Source organism: Aedes albopictus, chromosome 3 (genome assembly GCF_035046485.1).
Source record: "Aedes albopictus strain Foshan chromosome 3, AalbF5, whole genome shotgun sequence".
Classification (NCBI taxonomy): Eukaryota; Metazoa; Arthropoda; class Insecta; order Diptera; family Culicidae; genus Aedes; species Aedes albopictus.
In genome coordinates, this window is record NC_085138.1 from 202,823,598 (window position 1) to 202,844,889 (window position 21,292).

Consider the following 21,292-nt stretch of genomic DNA (forward strand, 5'->3'; position numbering starts at 1 on the left):
TATGTACATATTTTACAATGATAAATCTATACATTTAACTGTCGAATGATCGCACTGTTGCATTTTGTACAAAACATTGAAAAAATCTCGCATTTTGTAAGCATTCTAGTGATGCTGGCAGTGCACTACAGTGATGGCCAACGGAAGGTTAAACATTATCTATCTTATATTATTTACTGTATTCCTTCATGATTTTTTTCGGTAGCGAAAGATTTTTTTTTATAAGAATTATGCCGAAAAAGTTTTCAACAAATTATTTAGAAATTGCACAAAATAGTCCTTATAAAAGGCTTTCAAAGATTGCTCTCCCGGGTAGACGAGAATATCTAAATCATATCTCAAATCGAACACTTTTTGCTGTTATAGCTCGATGTGATTTTGATGTGTTATTCAAAAATCTAATGAATATCGCACGAATAGCTCAAAGTGATATGATATCAGTATTTGTTCTTGTCGGAATAGCTGAAAATTTCTAAGAACAAGTTCAGCTCTTCTACACGAAATGGAACACATACACCCAAAGAGATGGCTCAATGTTAGTGAAATGCCATGTGTCCCTTGTTATTTACAACAGCGAGCCACAGTTGAGTGGTAAGCATCGCCGCCTGTGAAACCTAAGGTCGTAAGTTCGATGCTGGATGCTGATATTTTTTTTCTAGAAAAAATTGACAAATCTTGTCTGCTATTTTTTTGATCTTGTAATATCTTAACGGGCTATTATTGAGTAGTTCACCATATAAGATTCTGCTATTATTTGAGGGGCCCAAATGCAAAGGGGTATAAGTGACCATTGTGTCGATTTTGAGCTGAGCATATCAAAAAATTCTTCAGATTTCAAGCTTTCAGGAACTTTTTTAAGTTTGTTTTTACGATGTTTGGAAAAATTACAATAAATCGGAAAAAATTGTGTCGATTTTGCAACTCCATACATTTTATATGGGATGAAAAATTGGTGAAAAACTTTAAACCTCAATTACTCGAAAGTGGGTTTTTGTCACTTATACCCCTTTGCTTCTAACCCCCTCATTTCTGTTCTTTTACCTCTTATATCAATCAAACCAATATCAGTTTTTGCTCTTCAGTAATTCAATTCAATCATTACTGAATATGCTATTCATCAGATTTTTCCACCTACTCGGGTTACCTTTTTCTTTGGGAAATCTTTCTTGAAGAATAATTTGTCTTCAAGAATCTTTTAAGTTGTTAATGCAAGGATGTCATTCAGTATTGAGCATGAGCATGAGCATGATTGACCGCCCGCGGTTGCTCCTCTGTTATTGCAAGGACATCTGCATTTACACAAAGAACCAACAGATGAAGCTTGGGACTAGCCTTCTCTCATTGTGTGCAAGGATGTCATTCAGTATTCCTCTAAAAACGCTCCTTCAGGAATAATATTATTATTAGCTTTATTAATGAGGCTTTCAGCCCCTTGGCTGGTTCACCTGAGACATTCAGGAATGTTTTCAAAAGTACTACAGAGTAATTCAAAAGATTCTTGCAAAGGCTTCATTGAGTAAGTCTCGAAATATTAGTTCAGGAATCTATCAATTATGTCTCTGAGGATTTATCTAGAAGATCATCTAAAGAATTCTTGAAAAATTCCAGGAAAAATACTACAAAAAACCACCAATGATTCATTCAGAACCAGATATTCTTCCAAGAAATTACATCTGGAACCCCTCAGAGGAAGGGAAGCCCTTCTAGAATTTCTTTAAACCTTCTTCCGTTTCTTCCAGGGAATCCTCTAAATATTCCTTTGGTGATTTTCGACGAAAGTCAAATATTTCTCCATATACAGGGGATAGACGAAATGATCGGGACAGGCAAAATTTTCACTTCTCAAATTTTTTTCAAATAGCTGTAACTTTTCGAAAGGAGAATCAAACATTCTCAAATTTTTAATGTGAGATGATCAACTAATTGTGTATTAGTGGTCTAATTTTGGAAAAGATCGGGCTATTCTGCACGAAGTTATGGAGATTCTAGAAAAAGGTGTAATTATCTGATAGCCAACTTTGAGCTGTTATATCCCCGAATTCAAATAACCGAATGCAAAGAAATTTCGACCAATTATGATTTATATAGCTTTGGAAAACCTTTGACACAACATAGAATTCTCAACGCGGAAGAGAATTATAACGATTAGATTTTTTTTCTAATAAAACACCAAATTATCCAAAATTTCAACATCGTTTCAAAATTCAGGATACTAATTATAGTTCATTTAAACTCCCGCAAATTGAGTTGAATATAAATATGTAATGAAGAAAAGTAACAACATAGCCGGCAATAAATTAAAAAAGTAATGGGGTGCATATTAAAAATAGACCAATTAACTAAAAAATCATAATATAAATTAAATCGCTATAACTGTTTTGCTTGTTGAAAATTTCAAATTGAGTCAAACGTTTTTCAGAGCTCATTATATATATGGTCATAGTTTCTTTGCATTTTGTTCATTGAATCCAGAGGTATAACAGCTCAAAGTTGGATATCGGATAATTATACCTTTTTCAAGAATCTTTATATCTTCGTGCAGAATAGCCTGATCTTTTCCAAAAATGGACCACTAATACACAACTATCATCATCTTACAGAGAAAATTTGAGAATATTTGTTGCACTTTTCGAAAAGTTACAGCTATTGGCAATTTTTTTTTGAAAAGTGATAATTTGGCCTGTTCCGATCATTTTGTCTATCCCCTGTATTCTTCAAGCATTTCTCAGTTATTCCCTCAAATAACTTTATCAGATATTTCTAGAATAATTAAACTTGGAATTTCCTCAAGCATTCATAACTTATCTTGGCGTCCTTTTTAAGATTTCTTAAGAATTATTTCCTAGGATTACTTCAGAGATCCCACCAAAGATTCCTTTTTCCAAAAGTATTCTTCAAGGAGTTTCTCTAAGGTTTTACTAAGAGATTCATCCTAGAATTCCTCCTAGAAATTTCCAAAGAATCAATTGGATAATAATAAAACAAAATCTCCAAGGATTCCTACAGAAGAAATTGAATTAAATAAATTATATTAATTAAATTAAACTTTTAGAAGGACTTCTGTAGGAATTCTTTCGAAAAATACTTCTGGACTTTCAATATCCATTAACTCTAAGAGTTTTCTCAAGAGTTCCTTCAGCAATTTTTGCTAGTATTTCTAGCACTTTTCAAAAAACTTCTATTCCGCTTTTTGATCAGACTCCTTAAAAATTCTTCCAAGAAACCTTTTGAAAAATAATTCTAAGTTTCCATCACGCATCTCAGTCAGGAATTCCTCCAGAATTATTACGTTATTTTTTATATAATCCGTGCTCACTTCTAACAAATATACAAAAATAAAAAGCAAAACAAAAAGCGCTCCACTCCTTTGTTTTGAGTGGTATGAAAATGGAAGCGTATATAAATAGTAAAAGAACAGATGCCCTATCTTATCAAAACAAATAACTTCTCCAGTAGTCTCTCCAAGGATTCCTCCTAAAATTATTTTGCCACTTTCTGCAGGAGTTCTTTAAGAATACCTAGAAGCATCCTTTAAGTAAGTAATGCAAGGCTAAGATTTCAAAGAGGATATCCATCAGGATTTTTTCAGGAATCACTTCAAGAATTCATACGGTTATTCTTCCAAAGATTTCTAAAATATTTCTTCAAAAAAAAGTCTCCTGGAAATTATCACAAGATTCTGTCAGAATTTCTACAAGGATCTTGTTAGAAACTCCTGCGAAGGTTTCATCAATATTTTAAAGCATTCTGCTTAATTTTTTAATAACATCTCCAAAGCTTCTACCATTACTTTTGGGATTTTTCCAGGAATCGATTTTCTAAGGTTATTCAACATTCTAAAGGAATTTCTTCAAAGAAGCGTGTAGAAATTGCTCCCAAATTTCCTTCAGGAATTTTTCCAGAGATTTCTTTAGTAGCTCATCCAATAAGTTTTCTTGCAATTTCTCCGAAGATTACTTCAGATTTTATTCAAGTTAGTATTCTCTTGAAATTTCTTTAATTGATTTCATTCATTCATTCTTAAACTGATTTTTCCAGGTATTTAAGAAATAATTTTGTACAAGAAATCTTTTGGGATCCTATCATGCAAGGATTTCTTCTTGTATTAATTCAATTACTCCTGCAAGAGTTTTCCGGAGATTCTTTCACAAATTCCTCCAAGAAATTCTGTAGGAAATCCTCCAGAGGAGGCATTGAGTGTTTTGCTAGTTTATTTTTAGAAATTCCTCTAATAAGCCTATTCAAGGATTCATAAATTCCTCTAATGAATACTTAAGAATCTCAAATAAAAAAATATAAGAATTCTTTCAATTCTCACAGAAATTCCCCCAAGAAATTCTAATGGAATTTCTTCATACATTTTTAGGAAATTGTTTGTGATCTCTTCTGGTAAACATCTTAATTTTTTGGAAATTTTATTAGTAATTCTCTTGAGATTTTTCTCGGTCGTTCCGTTGTAAATTCTTTGTTTTTTTTTTAATTTGCAAAAGTGTATCTCGTAGAAAAGTAATAACAAACAAGCTTTTAAAAGATGTCACTTAAATTTACAAACGAATCGACTAATTAAATTTCAAAGTGCCTATCGAATGAATTTCAACATTGAACTATTGAAAGTATTACAAATGTAATTGTGAAGTATATTTGCAAAGGGACTGCCGGTGGAACTTTCAAAGAAATTGCTAAAATCCCGTGAAAAATTTCCAAAGCAGCTGGCCAAAGAGTTTAAAAAAGTGATGTTAAAGATATTTTCTCAAATAATAATCTAATTCAACTTCGAATATTATCGCCGAGAAATTTCCAAAAGAGTTATCGAAGATTTCGATGGAAGTGCCGAAATAATTTTCAAAAACATTTGCAAAGAAAACCCCAAGAATAATTTTATAGGAATTTTCGGATTAAATCCAATCAAAGCATTTCCCAATAATTAGCCAAAAAAACTCCGCCAAAAGATATTCGAATTTTTTTTTCAGGTAACTTACAGAAAACTGGCCAAAAAAAATGCCAGGCGAGTTACCCAATCAATTCCCGTAGGGATTGGCATACAAGTTTTCAGAAAAAAGTTGAATTTATTCCGAAAGTAATTACCAGAGGTTTTCTCAAACGCATTGTCAAAAAAAAATCAGTGAAAAGTTGCAGACGGAATTCCCAACGAAATTTCCGTTGAAATAAAAATCTGAAGAAGTTCGTAGAAATAAAAATCAGAAGTCGTTTTTGTAGCATTGCCGAGAATTAGTTGATTAGTTACTGAAAAAAAATAAAAATACTTCAGAAATTCTAATAAATAATGTAAAAATTCTCACAGGAATTCCTCAATGAATTATTTAGAAATTCTTCTAAGGTTTTTATTAGATTTTTTTCTATTGGTGCCTTAAAGGGTTTCTTTAGCGATAACACCAGTTTCGTCCGGATTTCCTTCACGAAACTTCTAAGGAAAGTGTCTAACGATTTCATCAAGCATTTTTTTTCCAAGTGCGGAGCTCCAAGAACTCTTTCTGGGACATCTTTTACGATTCTTCTGGGAAATACTTCAAGGACTTCTTTACAAATTCCTCCAAGATATCCTGCGAAAGTTGCTACTGCGATTCCTTAGGAAATTCCTCCATCATTTTTGAAGAAATTTCTTCAGTATTATGTAATCCCAAGAACTCCATAAAGAGTTTCTTAAATATATCCACTAACGATTCTTTTGAAGCTACCCCACATGTTTTCTTCAGCATTTTTTCGGAGGAATACTTTAGGAATTCCTTCAAGAATTTTTTTATAAACTTCTTCAAGGGTTCATTTTGCACTGCCTCATATGATTTTGAAGTCCTTTCAAGGATTTCTTAAGAATTTCTTTAGTCATACCTGCAGGGATTTCCTCAGAAATTTCTCTAATAATTGCTGTAGGAAATCATCCAAAGATTCCTTAGGCAATGTTTTCAAGTCCTCTTTCAAAATTCGTTCAATAATCTTTCAAGAAATTCCAGTAAAGATTAAATCTTTTCTCCAAGGATTTTTTTCAAGTTACGAATAAAGATTCGTTCATGATTTTTCAGTTTTTCTTCAGATAACCCTACAAAGATGAACACATTCATCCCCAAAGTATCGCTGCACAAATTTCCTCATTTCCTCCCCCTGCAGAAATTCCTCCAAGGAAATATGTAGGAATTATTTTGAAGACTGTTTTTTTTATTTGCACCAAAGAATTTGGAATTCTTTACTAATTCTGTAAAAATACTTCCAGAACATCATCAAATATACCTCCAAAATCAACCCAATGATTCTTTCCTAACACATCTTAGAATTCATCCAGGCGATTTTTCAAGGATTTTTTTAGAAATTTCTACAAAAAATGCTACAGACATTTCTACAAGGATTCCTTCGGGAATTCATTCAAATTTCTTTAGAAAATCTCCCAAGGATCTATTCAGGTATGGTATGGCTCCAATCATGATCTCAAAAAATCATAAATGATATTTTCAGTGAGGAACTCCTGCAAGATTCCTTCTTGAAGAAATCTCTAAAATCATACTTGGACAGATTTCATATGGTTCATCTAAAAGATTTCTTGAAGGGCATTATGGCATAATCCTTCAATGGCTTTATGATCGTTTCCGAAGAGGTATTTCTGAACGACTGCTTGAAGAAATTCGTACAAAAAAATCTCAAAGGGATTCCTGAAGGATTTTTCGATAATTTTTTGAAGAAATTCCTGAAGAAATGTTAGGAGGAGTTCCTGAAGGAATCATTGTAAGTATTCGTAAACCAATGCTTAGAAATTTTTTTAAGCAATCCCTAATAAATGTTCTGAAGTAAATCTTAGAGGAACTTTTGTAGAAGTCTTTGAAGTAACTGCCTGATAAATCGTGAAAAGATATTCTTGCCCGAAGGAATTCCCACAGAAAGCCTTCAAGGACGTTGAATGCGTTCAGTTCTTAATTTTGATGAATGGGGCCCCTGAATTTCAGCTGTTATCATAAGCTAAATCAAGAGCTTTGTTTGGTTCTGTGGTTAGGATATCATGGATGTTTTCATAATGCTCATGAATTTCACTTCCATATCGGTACTGAATATCGTAAAATTCAATTTTGATTTTGAACACATTTTTTATTGTATTTTGGGGCTCCTGCAGGTGCAAAGAGTAGTCATCAAACTAATATAAACAAAACTACACGAATAAAGTGTATACATTTTTAATTGTTAATAATAGAACTTCAAAATAGCCATCTGTGTTCCCCATTGCAAAATCTCTTGATCATCACGAAGAGGCCCCTGCATAACTATCAGCAGATCGGCAAGTGTTGAACAAACTGGGCCCCCGAATTCAGAGGGCCCCCAAATCAGGGATGGTTTATAACACTAGACCTGCCCTGATTTGGCGGCCCCCTGAATTCGGGGGCCCGGTGCGGACCGCACCCCCCGCCCCCTCCTTGCTACGCCACTGATTTTAGGCTTTCTCCAGAAGGTACGCTACTCAACAAAGCTTGATTGGTAAACATCTGGCTTATGTTTCCATATCATTGCTTCAGGTTTCAATCGACATTAGATCATCTTATAGCATAGTCGCAATTATGTAACGCATTATTGGTTTGCTCTTATTAAGTTATTGGGGCAATCTTATTAGGTTATTGGTGTAATAATTCAAATTCTCAATATAGGTCACGAAAAATTGAAAAAAATATAAATGGCACTGGTAGCAAAAGAAGCTAGGGTATGAGAGTCTTTATGGAAATGTAATTCGTGCCACCGCAAACACGCAGTATCAAATCGCACAAAGTTGATGCAATTGCAAAATTCCGCGGAACTTTTTCGAAAATTTCGTTTCGTTTCGAAAAATACCGAATGAAATCGGATTTCGTATAGATCTCACGAAACATTTTTGAATTTCGTTTCGTTTCGTACCACATCATATCAGAAATTTTTTATTTTGTTTCGTTCCGTCTTGAAAAAATCCCATACCGCATACCCTTATTACATACACAAAACATCTTTTTTTTTCGTCGAAAAATACGCTATTCTACTAGAACCGAATGTGCTGAGAATTGCGATATCTCTACACTTTTTGAGTTATTGAGCAAAATAGGGTAGGTTTCCTTCGGGAACTTAAAAAATGGTCAAAAATGCCGATTTTTTGGTTGTTTTTTGTTAATAACTCAAAACCGAGCTTAGATATCGTAATTCTAAGCACATTTTGGCCCTTTAGAATCCCAAAATCATCTGTTTTAATAGAATAGCGTATTTTTCGACAAAAAAAATTCATGCTTATTTTAGTCCTACACAATTTTTGATAACTTTAGGCCCCTTGAGAGACGACTTCGATTTGAGATACGGACTTCAAATTTTCACACGATCAATGCTTAACTAAAAGGATCATTTTCAGACAACTAACTTCTAGCATTTCCATTTTTTGCAAAATAAGGGACGGCCTAATGGTCATAGAAGGCTTCAGTTGTTGAATGTAGATATGCTAATTAAACACTAGTTAAGCTAAGTTAAACAAAATCTACTGCGCTAGCAACACTGTAAATCCGAGCGTGCAAGAAACCCCGAGAAAATACGGGAAAATCCTCATCATCATTTCAACTATATCAACGGTTTACAAGATGTGTGCCGTCGTCAGTGCCGGTCGAACTATCGAACGCGAAATACCATCTCTCGGGTTTCCAGTGCAAGTGCTGCCTCCTTACGGTTGCTCTCATCGTTTGTTTGTGATATAAACCATTCTGCTTCCTTCCGGACTCTTCCACCCACTTTGAAGGAGAGCAACCTCGTATCCCGAGTCAGCCAACCGGCGACAACGACAGAGCATCATCACAGTGACGGTGGTATTCATCTCTCGAGTGCCACGGCTAGGGGGTTTCATTAGATTCTCGAGTGTTGACGGCGTCGGACGTGTAAGCCACTAAGAGCGCATCCGGTTTTTCGAGCTTAGGCTACCCAGTTCGGTTGCGGTCCGTGCGGTGAAAGTGTAACAACTACCTATTCATTTTAGTGCTTAAAACTCTATCACCCTCGTGTGTGGTGATTGTCATCAACGTCTTCAGCATCCATCGATATCAGTGTACAGTGGTTCAGGAGTTACCTTTGAAGGAGTGCTTTGCTGTGTCAATTTGAGGAAATTTGATTTATTGGACTACGTCAGCGGATAAAATTGTAAGGGAAAATTATCTGTGTGTGTGAATTCAAAACAATTAAAAATAGTTTTCATTTGGAGCATTTATTTCAAAGTAAATGATGGAAATTTAAACTGACTTAAGACAATACTATTTAGATTTATTGTTTTCAAGTTATTGTCTGAAGATACTATGGAAATTTCTAAAGAACCTAAAAGGGCACGTAGTTTGAGTAATGATTTTTTCACAAAAATATTGTGTTATAAAGTGATAACTATCTTCGAAGAAGCATTTATATTGCGAAGATGTACGATGCTGAATAGAAGTCAAACAAGTTTTCATTTATAGCTTCTATTGAAACATGTTATTTTTATTTTTTAAATATATCGACGTTTCTGTTTGGATATCATCGTTTCTGAAATGCTCTTTGAACAATACAATGTTTTCTCCCGGTGTTTCAAAATTTACTTCAAAACTTAAATACTTTTATTTTGGTTTTATGCATCAATTCGAATTCTAGTAAAATAAAAATGTTGAAAATTTGATAAAAGTACATACCAGAAAAAGTCAAGCAAAATATCTTATAATTTCGTTGAAAAAACTTAATGGTAACTTGCTGAGGAAAATGATGCTGTCGCATTCGCCAGAAAACCTTTCGCCCGAAAGCCGCTTATTAAGGCGAAACTGGAAGCATTTCCTCATGTTTTTGGTTTTTGAATTTTTTTTATTAAATAACGAAGCAATATTTTCAAAATCGGTTTCATACACGTATAGAGTATGAATCAAGGAATCTCGTGATTTTTTTTTGTGGTGGAAAATGTTTTCCGTTTTTGTAGAAACCATTCTTTTTTTGTGAAATTTTATTCAAAAATGGTTTCTGAAAAAAAAAACGAAAAATATTTTCCACAACAAAAAAAAATCAGAAGATACCTTGATCCATACTCTACATGTGCACGAAAACCGATTTTGAAGCAATATTTTCATTATTAAATGAAAAATCAAAAACTAAAAAGTGAGGAATTGCATAAATAAGCATAAAAAACAATAGAAGGCATAACTTCAGTACAGAGTAGTCGACATTTTTCTGCCAATAATTTTGCGACGCATCTACATACATTTGCAAGGAAAATTACCTAAAAACGCTAGAATGCAGCATTCTTATTTGAATACGCTGTTCTTTTGAAACTATGTCTGGAGCCCAGAAGCTTAAAAATTAACAAACGTCATGGTTTCCCATAACAGAATAACTTTTTAGCAGAATAGGTCATGATAGAAAGAAGGGGAAATTTCAGAAAAAAAATACCTCAAATTATATATAGTTTCAGGAACAACTACGAAATAGAAAGACTAGTTTATTACAAAAGAAGGGTGAACTCTTATAAATATTTCTGCAGCTATATTGCCAAAAATGTATGTAACAGTATAAGTCTAAGATCAGTGTTCGTAGTGTTCAAGGAAGCAAAAAAAAACTGGCGAAACTGCTTGCAGTGACTTTCAGTTGATAATCTGGATGAAAAAAAAATGACAATTGGCAGAGTCGACTAGTCCTTGGACCATAGTATCAAGTCATGTACATGAGCACCGCTGGAAACTGGATTAAGGTTTAATCATAATTCAGCCAAACTACATTCGATAGGATGGCGTTTAGACAAATGGCGAAATTAATACCAGAAAAGTGTTTTTAAGATTATTATGATTTTCGGGCGTTTGTTACATTCGGGCGAATGGTTTTCTGGCGAATGTGACAGAACTGTGAAAAATAGCTTTGAAAATACTAAAAACATCATTAGGGGAGACTGAGGAGACTTGATCCCTGGGGAGACTTGTTCCCCCATATTTTCTAGGAATCAAAAACAGTTTTCTTCTAGCATTTTTTTTCCAAAACAACATGTGAACAGACGACAATGTTTTGGCTACAATTGATTTTAATTGTGTATTGCATAACTTTTTAATGGCTGATGGTTTGTTTTCAGTCCTTCAGAAATCTTTTAGGCGATTCCGAAAAATGTCAAGAACTTTGTAAAATTGAACGTGTCAAAATTTCACAGCATATAGTTTAAATAAAATACTATCAAACGTATTTATCCAAATAAGACAGTTATATAAATATTTTAATTAATGTATCTTAGTGTATACAACAGTGACATGGGGAAACTTGATCCCTCGAGGATTACACACACATTATACATGGGAAAAATAAAATTCTATTTGAAAGCCTCTATTTACTCGGAATTCTAGTATATTCAATGATAAAACGTGTCAGATAATACGGCATATCCTTAACAATTTAAGGAAATCTCAAAATTTCAAATACACCGTATTCATAAAAAATGCAAGAAAACTTGAAAAGAAAATAACTAGGAAGCTTTTGGAGTTATTTTGCCTTTAAATCAACCATGTGCACAAAAGGGGATCAATTGTGACCCATTTTTGAAAAATACATCATAAGACATGCCTCCATAAAAACACAGTTTTGAAAACATTAACTATAATTTAAAGTCTTTCTGTAGTGTATTAACTTGCAATAGATGTTTACCTGCCATTCTGTACGAAAAATGGATCTAGTTTTGTGTTTTTTTTTTCTTAAAGTTACAGGCAAATTAAGAAAAAGGGATCAAGTCTCCCCAGTCTCCCCTAACGAAATTTAATCATTTAATGGTTAAACTCAGTGCTTTTTTTTGCTGACTGGAAATGAAAATATTTCTAATTTTGTTCACACTGCTTCCAAAAGTGATGAACAATATTCAGCGTTTTGAATCAGGTCATGCATCTGGATTTTGTTACATCCGAAAAAAGTGTAGAGTAGGTGGGGCAAAAGTTCGAGTGGGGCAAGAGTTTCTTTTGAAGTTTTTGAGCTCAATTCAAATTATTTCTTCCGGGTGTCGAGGTTTTTCGATCCCTTTTAGAATGAGTGTCTTTCACTCCAAAAATTATGAAAATTGATTGATATTCCGAAAAGTTAAGACTAAATGTTGGTTTTTCATAAAAAAATTGTAATTTGCGATGGTGCTTCCAATCCATAGATTGGAATTGTAATGAAATCAAATTCAGTCTTTTAATTTGGGGCGTAACTAGGTATATTTTAAAGATTCCTTAGCATGTATAACTTTTTGCAAAAAAGATTCGAAAATCATATTTTTCACATAGTGGGGCAAAAGTTCGAATTGTGGGGCAAGAGTTCGAGTCATGTGGCAACTTAAGGTAAAAACCTAAAATTCTGTAAAATGTTCATATGATCTTTAAACATGATGAAATTATGAGAAAATTCGATCGAAGCTCAAAAAAACTGTTGTTTTATCTGAATTTGGCGGAAAACTACTAAATTTTGGTGTAGTAAATTTAACCCTGATTTGGGTAAAATCCAGATTGAACTTTAGAGTGTGTTCCAGTTCCAACATCAAATATGAATTGGTTTCAGATATTCCTACCAAAGTGTCAAAATAGTGTGCAACGGTTAGCAAAATTCCACAAACACTAGATTCGAGTTTTTGCCCCAGTGGTGGGGCAAGAGTTCGGATAAAACGCACACATACAAAAAGCGTTGTAGCTCAAAATAGAAAAGACATTAGGCGTAACTTTGTTCACCAAAACTTTAGCTCATGGATGGTAAAATCACCACACGGTATTCATTTATTTTTATCTGCTTCGATTTTTTGAAAACAATTGAATTTTCAACTAGGGTCGAACTTTTGCCCCACCTTACTCTACACTGCAAATTTTATTTACTGGTATTCAGCAGTTAAAAAATTACATCGTCGATCAATTTCACCCCACTGATCAATTCCACCCGAAATCACGGTACATACAATAAGCTTAGTCGATTCATAAACTATTTCTGTTTTTTTTTCATCATGTCGTGCTACTGAATAACACTCATCCGTACGACATACAATGCGGCATCGTAACACAGCATATGTAATTCTAGATAGCGAAAATTTCAGAAAAATATTTGAAGATCCAATAATTTCTTCTGCTTCTTCTGTATGGCTCTACGTTCTTACTGGAACTTTACCTGCCTCTCTCCAACTTTGTGTTTTTTGAGCAATTCCACAGTTATTAATTGGAGGGCTTTCTTTGCCAGCCATTGCATGAGTTAGTATACCGTGAGGCAAGCACAATGATATACTATGCCCAGGGAGTGGAGAAAAATTTCCAGACCATGACGGAAATCGAACCCGCCGTTTCTGGATTGGCGTTCCATAGCCTCAACCACCAGGCTAACTGGAGATCCAATAACTACGAATTTCAAATTATTTCAATGAATTTCTTTATCGAAGAATATAGTGATCAAACTATATTATCCATGGAAATATCCTGAATGAATCTCAGGCAAAATGAGAGCTAATAATTTTAGGAAGCTTTTTTTTCTGCAGAAAATCCGTTCAATAGTTCCTCCAGATATCCATACGTAAGATATTCTTCAAGGCTGCCTTGATTTCTTGAATCTTGGACGATTTAATCAATTGTGTGGGTTTTTGAAAAAAAAATCAAAAAAAAAAAAGATTATACCAAAAATAGAACAGCGATGAACATTATTCTCAGTGTATTTTTTTTTCTCAAAGTCTTTCAAATATTCAGAAACATCTTGAAAGACATCATTTCAATCCAATAAACTGTTTTTAAGTTATTATTTCTGAAAAGTAAATTAGTTTTTTTCACATTCTTTTTTCAAAAGTTAGTTGATGGAAAATGGTTATGTATTGATGCAAAACCAAATGATTCTCAAAATCCAACGCATGAATAAAATCCCATTCAAATAGAAAAAAATATCGAGTTAAAATGACATTTTTCCGTGTTTTGGCTGGGAATGCACTATATCCGTTAAGTTGCTCTTGATCGAATAATAACCAAAAAAATTATTTCAATCGGGGATGAAGCTGATCAACCAATGGCATAAGATAAGAAATGTACACTAGTTTACAACATAAAACGAAACTCGTAAACTTCTGCAACATTGTAGGCGTAGTTTAGCGCTGATTTCGAAACCGTGCTTCTAAAAAATTAAGATATTGGCGAGTTTTGGGGACGATCTCCTTAAGTTTTAGCAAAATTTCCAAAAATACGTGAAGCAATGTTTTTTTTTTCAATAAGAAAAAAAAACAATTTAAAAATTCTTTCTCGACCTTTGCTTGACATATCAGGCCAAACATTTCAATAGGTCCTATCTGCATTTGAGAGGCTCTCTTTGTTGACTTTCTCTTTCAATTATTGCAATGTAGGGGTAGGCGGGGCATTATGGACACCCGGGGCAGAATGGACACCCTCAGTATTTTGAAATATGCGAACTTTTTTGAACTTTTAATGAATGGAGAATATAGTCCATTCGTCTAAAACGTAGTTTCAGGAAATAAACATTCGAAATTAAAATTATACTTGATTTTACACGAAAAAGTTGCGTCCTTCGTTTTTTGTGCATGGAAATTATAATTTTCACACCATCTAAAATAAGATTTAGTGAATAATTTATTGCAGGTCGATTAAAACCTTATATTTCTAGAACACATGCAAGTAGTTTTGCTGTACCTACATGCTTAACATGTTTATATTTTCTTCTTTATTAAATCAAAAATCAAGTTTGGAAATATCTTCTGCTGCCGGGGCAAAATGGACACTCACCTTTTTGAAAGAAGCGGCAAGGGAAAAATATAACCTAAATCACAAACGAACCAAATTCTTCGATTTCAGTATATTTTCGGTTAAATGTTCACTATATTAGACATAGGATGAAACAAATTGGTCAAAAAACGACAGAAGTGGAAAATAGTTGTTCTAGGCACAGCTGTACATGCCGACAAAAACAAAGCTTTATCCAAAACAGCATGAATTTAAATTAACTGAACAAAAATGAACTACTTCGGCTTATTATTCATCCATAATAGTTGTTTTGTAATGAAATGACTTTATAGGTGTAAATAATGTACGAAATTCGTAAAAGTCTCATGGTGTCCATATTGCCCCATGGGGGTGTCCATTCTGCCCCGTATGCTTGAAGACGGTCATGAAAAACTTACATTTTTCAAAACATTTTTTGAAGTGGATAAATCATTTTTCTTCGTGAGCATTCTTATGCAATAGATGCTAAATAGACTTTAAAAGGATACATGTATCAAAAAACTTAACTTTTTTGACATCTTGCCAGGTAAATTTGGCAAAAACCTTAGGGTGTCCATATTGCTCCGCCTACCCCTAATGCTACACTTTTCAACTACTTTTGCTGTACAAATCAAAACACGATTGTTTTGACCATTGTTCTATGCAAGGAGACAATCATAATTTAAATAAACAGCTCAGATATTAACGAAAGAGAGGGAAACCAAAAAGAGGCTCTCTTCTGCAGATAGGACCTTTAGATATGTTTGGCCTGATATCATATGTAGGTGAGTTACAGTAAAAAATTCAGCTCAATCGGAGCATTGATTACGGAGATTGAGATGTGTAAAGTGAGCGACTTTGCTTAAAAATAGAGCAAAAAACGATTTCAAATCATCGACCTTGTATGGAAAGCCGAAAAAGTTTCCGCTCTACTGTATTTTTTTCCTCCGCGTTTTCGAACTCAGGGTATGATTCTACACCAAAATTGATCATCAGCTTACCGAGCTCAAAAATGCTGTAAACTAGTGTTATTGAACAAACTAAATTTTATGATGCTGAATCTATGTAGAAAAGTTTTTGAAATTCTTACAACTGGTGTATTTTGTATCTTAAAATATAAAATAAAGTTTAGTAAATTGAAGCATGGCCCACATTAAACGCCTAAAGGTTTGCGATTTCTTAAAAAAAATCGTCTTACTTTCGCAAAAATATGCTATTTTCAAACATATATATAAACCTCATTTTTAGCTCAGAACTGTATTTAATAAGTCCACCATGAATGAATAAAAGTATTTTGTGAGTCATCTGATATACAAGGCGATTGGAGTCGAGTTTTCATACACAAGCAAAAAAGTAGACTTTTTTGTAAAATTGTCATATAAACTTTCAAAATTCTTCAATAGTTATTTATGTAACGAGTTGCAAAAAGTTGATTTTTTCAGCACGAGTCGTACATTTATCCAACGAGGCTTGCCGAGTTGGATAAATACGAAGAGTGCTGAAAAAATCGAGTTTTGCAACGAGTTCCATACAAAATTTTATGCAATGATTTTTTCATTATACAACTCATTTGAGTTGCATAATGTTCATAATGCAACCCAAATGAGTTGCATTATGAACATTATGCAACTATTTTTCATTATGCAACTCATTTCAGTTGCATAATGAACCAGTTCGGAAAAATTGGCCATTATAATACCGAAATGAGTCCTATAAAATGGATATTATGATACTGAATTGCATAATAGTTATTTATGTAACGAGTTGCAAAAAGTTGATTTTTTCAGCACGAGTCGTACATTTATCCAACGAGGCTTGCCGAGTTGGATAAATACGAAGAGTGCTGAAAAAATCGAGTTTTGCAACGAGTTCCATACAAAATTTTATGCAATGATTTTTTCATTATACAACTCATTTGAGTTGCATAATGTTCATAATGCAACCCAAATGAGTTGCATTATGAACATTATGCAACTATTTTTCATTATGCAACTCATTTCAGTTGCATAATGAACCAGTTCGGAAAAATTGGCCATTATAATACCGAAATGAGTCCTATAAAATGGATATTATGATACTGAATTGCATAAATATATTAACACAATTGATTTAAATCAAAAGTTCTCCCATTGAAACGCAATTGTAGCGTCCTCAGCGGTTGAAGGATGTGCACAATGAAGGACAAACGTCTTGACATCCCGCTTCAGCAGTGCATCAAAACTTCAAATGCACAAATCTCAAGAAGCAAGCTTTACACAACAAAGCATTTTATTATACTGTTCTTGCTCACTTGTAATAAACTTATAATAAGAAGATCAGGTGCTTTTTTTTTTTTTTTTTTTTTTTTTTTTTTTTTTTTTTTTTTGCGATTTTCGACTGGGAAGACTATTTCGAATAATTTGTTCTGGCTTGCAGTCTTAATAATTGGCCTACGAATTTATTTTCTTGGCTCCAACGTTTCGATCCCAATTGAAGATCCAAATTGGGATCGAAACGTTGGAGCCAAGAAAATAAATTCGTAGGCCAATTATTAAGACTGCAAGCCAGAACAAATTATTCGAAGATCAGGTGCGCTGGTTTTGTTTGTGAAGAGATTTGTGCCCTCGAAATCGTGAGTAGGTGCCAAAGTCGGCCATTGTGACGGCCATTTTGGGATTCTAACAAGTATGTCCTTAACTTCACCCCAGATTACGGTATTATAAGTACAATGGTTTCTGAAACAACGAGGCTATGACTTTTTTTAACAAGCTCCAAAGTTTTTACGTATTATCAACATATGAAATAAACAAATTATATATTATATATTTGAATTTTCCGTCATGGGAATTGAGTGTGCTGATTGGAATGAATTGCTTAAGAAATGTTATTCTCGAGTCCAAACACTTAAAAAAGAGGGTTATATGGAATAAAATTGCTACAGAACAAAACTCATAACAGTCCCATGTGAATAGGAAACGCAGCAAACATGGGACTGTTATGTGATTGGGGGCAGAAAACAGGTCAAAAACACAATCATATTAGACCGTGGACATTCTACGCAATTGTATTGTAAAAAAATGTTGCATATATTTGTGATGGATTTGCCAAACAATTTTTTGTACTTTAAAAAGGCGCCGAAGCACCCCGCAGTTTGATAAAACAACAAATATTTTGACAAATCTTTGGCATCATTGTTTCCCTTCGTCATGAGGGATTTTTGTCAGCCAAATGGCCTAAAACTTGATCGAACAATTCAGAAAAATGTTTGGCCAACTATGAGGCCAAAAAGAAAACATGGCAAAAAGAACAAAACTGCCGAAAACCACAAGTTGTCCTTTGTGAAGTGTAGAATTAGATTTAAGTTGAAATACACATTAAAAAAAAACAAAAAAAAAAACAAGATGTCCTATTTTTTTTTTTTTTTTGCGGCCCACCACTAACCCCCACACCAAAAAGCCCCGTTGAGCCCCCTGGTAGTGGACGCAACTAAATTAACAAACAAAACAAAAAAAAACTAATAGTGTGAAGGTGTAGTGCAAATTCAAAGGGAATACTGAGGATCCAGTGGAAATAAGCTTTCCTTTTAAGGATCCATTTTAGCTAAACGATAATTACAACTTATGCATTAATATTAACAATAGAAGCTGATATTACAAATTATGAGTGATTGAATAGACTGAATATAATAAAGAGATAGTTGATTATAATTCAAAGTAAAAATGTGTTTATGTTACCTTTGTAATGATGTTTCAATTTTACTTTGAATGTGTCACGATTATTTATCTGTTTTAGGTGTCCCGGAAGGGAGTTGTATTTGAAAGGACCAAAATATGATAGCTTTGTTTGTCCAAAATTTGTTCGCGCTCTTGATTGTATTAAACTATTAGCTTGTCTTGTACCATGACCACGATTCGCTGTTGTAAAACTAAAATTATGATGCATGTTCTGGTTACGTAGAACATCATGCACAAATAGGGACGATTGCAGTTCAAGTAATGCACGTATTGGTAGTACACTGTGCATTGTGCTAGTGTAGAGATGAAGCGTAGGATAAAGTATTGGCAATTTGAAAATAATTTTCATACAGCGATTTTGGAGCACTTGGAGTTTTTTCAAGTTAGATTTACTAGTATGACCCCAAGCAATTATAAGATACTGGAAAAGAGAATGTACGCAGCCATAATAAAACTTCATTAACGCATGCCACGTGACGAACGGACTCACACGGTATATCATTCCGCATAAAGAAGAGACTTTGTTTTCTATACATTTGACATAATATTTCCATGATAATGTTGAATCCATATTAAGGCCAAGGTATTTCATTGTAGGCACTCTCTCAATAACATCGGTACCAATGCAAGGATGATTATTAAGGTGGCCCACACTTATATGAAAAACAAAAATTTCGAAAAATGCTAAGTCTTACCTCCTCAATCAGTTGTTTTGGACTCCCAGAAACTACGTTCAAAATTTGAGCAAAATCGGTTGAGCCTAAGGGGGCGCTCAAAACGCTTGAAGTTTGTATGGGAAAACTTGGCCAAATGTATGCAGAAATTTCAAGTTTTCGAACTTTGCCGCTAGGTGGCGCTGTAAGCGTTCAATAATCAAACCCTTTGGTATTATTGTAGGTGACTATATGCCAAACAACTTTGTCAAAGACCGCAAGTTGATCCAACGTCTGTGAAAAAAGTTATACCCTAGGGAGTCCAACACAACTGATTTAGGAGGTAAGACTTGGTATTTTTCGAAATTTTTGTTTTTCATATAAGTGTGGGCCACCCTAATGATTATGGTTTTCCAGTTTTTTTCGTGGACTGTGGAACAGCATGTATTTGGTTTTCGAAAGGTTTATTGACAGCAAGTTAGCGTTAAAATATTTAATTAAGATTTTCAAGTCCCGTTCAATGTTAAGAATTATGGTTCTGGTATCACTGTGTGGGTAAAAAATGGCCGTATCGTCCGCAAATAGCCTTGGTACTCCAATCAATGGTAGTTTGCCAATATCATTGATGTAAGTCAAAAACAAAAGAGGCCCAATATTACTCCCCTGTGGTACGCCGACATTAACCGTGCGCAAGGAGCTTTTACTATCACCAATTACTACATACTGCTGTCTGTCTTGTAAATAGCTTCGTATCAGATTATTTGCAATACCTCTTATTCCGTTGAATTCCAACATTTTTAGCAGTATACTGTGGTCCAGCGTATCGAAAGCTTTTTTTAAATCAATAAAAAGTCCTCCTACAATACACTTACAATCAATTTTATCAATAAGAAAATCTACTAGTTCTACTATTGCTGTTGATGTACTGCAGCCTTTTCGGAAACCGTACTGATATTTATACAGCACATCGTATTTGTTATAAAAATCTATCATTCTTTTAACGAGTAACTTTTCAAATATTTTGTTAAATACAGACAGTGTGGATATTGGACGATAGTTACAAGGCTGACTTGCGTCATCAGACTTAAAAATTGGTACAACTTTTGCCACTTTCAAGCAATTTGGGTAGATTCCAGAACAAAGTATTTGGTTGAACATGTGAAAAAATATGCGAAAACTTTTGGATGTTATCCTTTAACAAATTTGCTGGAAAATTACCCGGGCCATTGCTCTTATTTGCATTAATTTCTTTTATTATAAGAAATACTTCATTGACATTTGAAGGCTGGAGAAAAATTGAGTGGTTCAAATGATGTATAATACTTAGAGGATCAGCTATAGAAGTTTTTGGTATTTGTTCTGCGAGTTTAATTCCAACAGTTGAGAAATATTCATTAAAAATTTCACAAACTTCAACTTGATTGCTTGTTTCTTTACTTCCATTTTTTAGTTCAATAACGTTTTTCCGCTTATTTCGCCCCATAATTTCATTCATATTTTTCCGAACTTTTGTATTGTTAGTAGTTTCTAATAAGTTTTTGTAATACATAGTTTAACAGACTTTTTTGAAATTTCTAATTTTTTGGATATGTGTTTCAACATTTCTCCCAAGTGCTGATCGTTTGGCCTATTTTTCATTTTTTTCAAATACTTGTTTTTCAATTTTATTAGTTGATAAAGATCAAAAGTAAGCCACGGACAATGTTTTGATTTTAAATTCACGGTTTCACTTTTTTTAACAGTACAATGTGATAACATTTCATTATAAGTATTGACTATATTTAATAAAGAACAATTAACATCTTCAAAACAAACAAATTCGTTTATATAATTAGTGAACATTGTATTTAATTGATTTTTATTTACATAGTTTTTAGTGAGCGTAATGCGTTCTTTTTCGATAGAGAGTTTAAATGACGAAACTACAGGCAGATGGTCACTCACATCTGAGTAGATCGTATCATGACGAATACAAGATAGATCATTTTTCTTGTTGATAAAATGATCAAGAATGTTATTACTGCTTACAATTTGTTGGATGTCTCGATGTCATCGACTAATACCTTCTTTCTTTGGTTGTTAATACTAGTTTACAGCATTTTTGAACTCGATAAGCTGATGACTATTTTTAGTGTAGAATCATGCCCTGAGTTCGAAAAGGTGAAGGAAAAAAAAAATCAGTAGAGCGACTGTCCATACACGGCTGTTCATTCAAATGTACAGTGAGAAAGATTTTCTC

General features: G+C 33.6%; 1 protein-coding gene across 13 annotated transcripts in view; it reads left to right on the forward strand.

Annotated features, from left to right (window-relative positions):
• Positions 1-8,575: 8,575 nt before the first annotated feature.
• LOC109404983 (PDF receptor) overlaps positions 8,576-21,292 on the forward strand; it is a 140,378-nt gene continuing 127,661 nt past the window's right edge. For 4 of the 13 annotated variants that reach the window (XM_062858606.1, XM_062858612.1, XM_062858607.1 and 1 more), the window contains exon 1: positions 8,577-9,135. The gene's annotated coding sequence lies outside the window, so the exon portion shown is untranslated. Of the gene's footprint in view, positions 9,136-21,292 lie in introns of all 13 variants that reach the window. The other 9 variants (XM_029863322.2, XM_029863325.2, XM_029863324.2 and 6 more) reach the window with 4 other exon arrangements.